Below are 4,694 nucleotides of genomic sequence, written 5' to 3'. Positions count from 1 at the left end.
ATCAGCGACAACATGCCATTCAGCTTCCAAGAGTTCAAGGAATTCGCTACAAAATATGAGTTTGAAGTCACCACAAGCTCTCCCGGATACCCCCAAAGAAATGGTAAAGTCGAGAATGCCATCATGACAGCAAAGAATTCGAACGTCATGAAGAAAGAAACACCCCATCGGAAGGACTGTTAAGTTCTCCAGCTCAAAGAATGTTTGGTGGTAGAACGAGAACGCTGCTCCCCACAACCAGCAACCTCCTAAAGCCCAAAGTTCAAAAAGATGTAAAGGAAAACTTCCTCAATAAGAAAGCCAAACAAAGTACTTCAATTAAAACACCAAGGAGTTCAAGCCATTACAGACAGGAGAAGTTGTCAGAGTAGTCCGAAAGCCATTTGACAGAGATAAGAGGTGGTTTAAAGCCCGAGCTGAAGACCAACTCGACATCCGTTCTGATGAGGTTCGAACAGAAGATAGCAGAGTGCACTAGAGAAACCGTCGGCACCTCCGCCAGAGTAAGGAGCCATTTAGCTCGACTTTTTAGCCTGCTTCAGGCACACTACCACAGGGAAACCAACCTTGCATCCCTACCAGCACAATTAAACCAGGAACACCTAAGCCCACAGACCAATCAATCCAAAACAACGTCCAACCAATTCGGGACAATCCTCAACCTGCGACAGTCTTGTCAAACCAAGGTCCACCACCAGACCCGAAACTTTACCAGGCATTTTCGGGTATCACAATTCCCTTTGTATCTCAGGAACGGAGAGGATTTAATTCGTCAAACTTCACAATTATTTTTTTCTCTTTGTTACCTTAAAAGCATCTTAAAAGATCGGCTTTCCAAAACAAGCGGTTGGCAATTTCACAAATGGGTTTTCGGGTCTTTCGAGAAACGGGCCCCAGGAGTGGTCGAGTGCCCAAACCCCCAAAGTATCTGAAGAACTTTGTTACCGCCTGAAAGGAACTGTGACCTGTTTTACAAACTGATTAACTTTTCTTTATTTCCTTTTGTTGTGTTAAGTTCCAAGACAATAAGTTCTGAGACAACAAGTTACGAAAGAGACATGGTTTATTCTCTTATTATATTTTGTTCTCTCATCGATTAGATTAAGTTTAAAAAAAAAAGGGAGGGGAGGGGGGAAGATGTAACGTCATCTAGTCACGTGGTATCGCCATGTGTTCGCTCCCTCGCTCGATCATTAAATGAGTTGGTGTCTTTAGTCTTGTACCACTTATTTCCCTTCTTCGCCGACTGCTAGTGGTAACGATACAGAGGTAACAGGCACCTGTTGACAAGGAATTTCAGTCACCCAGTCAGGATGAGCATCTGCAGTATAATTTCTGGGTGCTGTTCCGGTCTGTTTGACGTGAAAACATAAGCACTGTTGACTGATCTGCGTTATGTACACTCTAAGAAAGTGTATATAACTATAAATCTTAATTAAAAAAATATAATTCATAATTATAAATCTTGCTCGAAAAATTCAGCTTAAAAACTCATTTTGCGACAACTAAACAGTGTAGCTTACACAATGTAGTGGCCCGGTTCGAGTAGTTGCACTGTAATAATTCTTCTAAATGAACATAAATTGACTTACTTTGTGTTCTCTGTTGCCCAGCGATGTAGCAATACTCATTTTAATTTTTTTTTTTTTCAGAAAGCAACGTCTCAATTTTACGAAGAAGTGACTGTAATCAGGACTGACGAAACTGGCACTCAAGTAAAAATGACGCAATTCAAAACATTTTAAACCTTTTTGCTACATCACTTTGTATATCTGTACTACATTAATTTTTTATGTTTGCAGGAATTCGAAGAAGCCACTTTGATCGGTGAAGAAGCTCGTGTCACAAGGACGGACGAAGGTTCCAGTCAAGAAATAACCGTGGAAACTCCTGCGGTGAGTGCTGCAGGTGGTACCTTTTATGGCATACATACCTTATAAGCAACATTACAAGTTGCCCACATTACCGAACTGAATGCCGATCTTCGACCTTTACACCTATAAATTAATTACAGTGCCTAAGGGCAGGAATTTGCATTGCTCTACCTTTAGCTCCGGGTTTAATTTTTGGGTGGTTAGTTAATCTTAACGTTCGTTTGCCGTATGTTAACTGGTACAAACTAGTGAAGACATAATTATATTGAACGAATTGGGCTCACATAGATTCATTACTACTACCTTAGTAGAATCTGTAACCTTGTTAATAACACAATGTTAGCTGTATGTCTATCCAGCCATGGGCTGTTTTTGTTTTCGTTCTCCTGTTCTACTTCTTCTTGTCCAGTTCCTCAGTGATTACCGAAACATTTGCTCGGTCACTTTACGTGTCTGCATACGAGCCAAGTGGCCCATGAGGCCCGAGGTTATCCCGGTTTCTGTAGCATGAAGCGACCAGGAGTATCTCTACTCCCCCTTGATGGGATGCTAGTCCATCGCAGGGTTCCCCCCCCCCCCCTGCATTAAATTCGTCGGTATCCATTATACACCTGGGTGGAGAGAGGGATTGTGAGAGTTAAGTGTCTTGCCCAAGAAGACAACGCAATGATTCCGGCTGGGACTCGAGCTCAGACCACCCGAACCGAAGACTAAACCGAAGGCCACCGCCCCTCTACTTGAAACTACCACGCCTCAGTATAAATGCCCATGCACATTACATGTAACACTGCTACACTGCTCACAGTGCTTATCTCAGATTGATGCAAATGCGAAAAACAGGAAAAAAACATGTTGTTAGCTTGTATGCAGAGCGCGGTTGTTCTTCTTTTCCGTGTTCTTTTGGTTTCGGGAGAAAAAGAGAAGCTGTGAACAGTGCTAGTCCACCCTTCGGTTAACACTTTGTGCCAGAGATAATTTATGACGAGTGCCTCTCGTCACGTTTTACTGCATCTATTAAATGCACTTTTTCGCTCTCAATGTACTTATCTTCCCTTTTCTTTCTCTTTCCCTTTTTAGGAACACCATCCACCACCCTCTACAATTCAGTAGAAATCTTACTGGTGATTTCACGTTTTCAGAGTCTTGAGGTTTTTCAGTTTTCCGTTTGTCCCATTCTCTTGGAATAAAACAGTGTGAATCCAGTGTGCCGGTTAAGTCGAGATTAACTGTTAGTCAACGTGTGTTTTTTTAGACGACCAGCTCCTCGATGCCCATATCTTAAAGACAATTGTTGAGAATTTAAGGGTTAAAGCTTTTGAGTTGGTGATTTGTTGTATGGAAAGTTTGCTCATAGGAAAGAACTGATCAGAATAGAGACTTTTAAGGTACATTTGTATACAATTAAAGATATCAGTGGCGGATCTAGGAATAATTTAAGAGGGGTTAATTAAAAGGATCGAAGTACATACTCTGACAAATGTCCAGATAGTTTAAGCTGCCATTTTGTCTTTGTTTATGCTTTGCATTAATAAATATGTTCACGTCGGATAAACAGTATCTTTTCCTGCAAAATTTTAAAATGATTACAATAAAAATCAGTTAAATAGGAAAAAAAAGAGCCACACTGAGGGGTGGTTAGCCACCCTATTCACCCCCTCCCCCCTGGATCCGCCCCTGAGGTATCTTATCGTTTAACCTAAACTTGTGAAGTGGACAAGCTGGGCAAAGCATAACAATCTTGCAATAATGTCTTCTGCCTTTCGTTGTCCTCAGGCGGCTTTAAAAGTCAGATTAGTTCCTCTACTTTGGATTTAAATTTGCCACAAAAAAGACAGTGTGTATGTGTGTGGTTTTTATTTTAACTCAGTAATCAGCATGAGGCTAGATTGTGTTTTAAGTCTCTCGCCAGTGCAGGGTTTGCCTATCTATATTATAAATAAACATTGGTAAACGGAAACAAGGCTTCTGTCATTTGAGCGATATAATGTGCCAAGAGCAGTTTTTCATTTTGTTGCATAAAAGTGTAGAAGGGAGCTTTTTTCCACCGGCAAAGATTGGCTCTTGTTCCATTTTACCTCCTGCTTAGTGCGCAAGAAGTCAGAAACAACAATTGACCTGTCACTTGCTTTTAGTTTGTCTTCTCTTTTTACGGTTCTTAGAGTGTCTGTTCTCTAGTGAGCGGTTTGTTAAAAGTGCATCTTAACCTGCGCAGCAGGCCAAGTGCGAGTGCGAGAGCGAGAGCATGAGCATCTTGAGATCGAAAGATTCTCTTCAGACGCCGCTCCACTCATGTGCCAAAACTAACTGAGGAATTAAGTACGGCAAAAGAGCGCGTCTGAATCACTTTAGCCCGGCAGTCTTAATTTGGTGCGGCAAAAACGTTAAGTTTGACAAGGTCTGTCGTATTACTCGACATTGGAGCGGGAGGTGATTCATACGGCGTTCTTCTCATGTGCCGAACCAAACGCATACATTCTGATAATTTATAAATATTCCCATAAGTCCCTCCGAGAACTTGTTGCGCATGGCAGCAAAAGACCTAGAAGAGTGTAAACTGTGCAAAAGATTGACCAAATATTGCTGGTTTTTTTTAATGTAATTTAAAAAGCTAAACTCAGTAGCGAGTAGCACTCTGCGAACTGTCTCTGTAAAACTTGTTTATTCTCCGATGCGTTTCGTCTAGCTAACGTAGACGTCTTCAGGGAGTTTTGCAATAGTACATTAAACGACTGTATTTAAGCCATATCTAATGGCAAAAATGACGGCCAAACATTAAGGCTGCGAAATATTAGAACAAGGCGTGAGAAACGATGTTTTGTG

General features: G+C 41.4%; 1 pseudogene; it reads left to right on the top strand.

Moving 5' to 3' along the window:
• Window positions 1-3,834, top strand: part of LOC137990924 (lamin-B3-like) — a 16,825-nt pseudogene extending 12,991 nt beyond the window's left edge.
• Window positions 3,835-4,694: the final 860 nt, after the last annotated feature.

The sequence above is a fragment of the Montipora foliosa genome, chromosome 2 (genome assembly GCF_036669935.1).
Source record: "Montipora foliosa isolate CH-2021 chromosome 2, ASM3666993v2, whole genome shotgun sequence".
NCBI lineage: Eukaryota > Metazoa > Cnidaria > Anthozoa > Scleractinia > Acroporidae > Montipora > Montipora foliosa.
The sequence above is the reverse complement of the archived record's forward strand: the minus strand, read 5'-3'. Positions and strand labels throughout refer to the sequence as shown.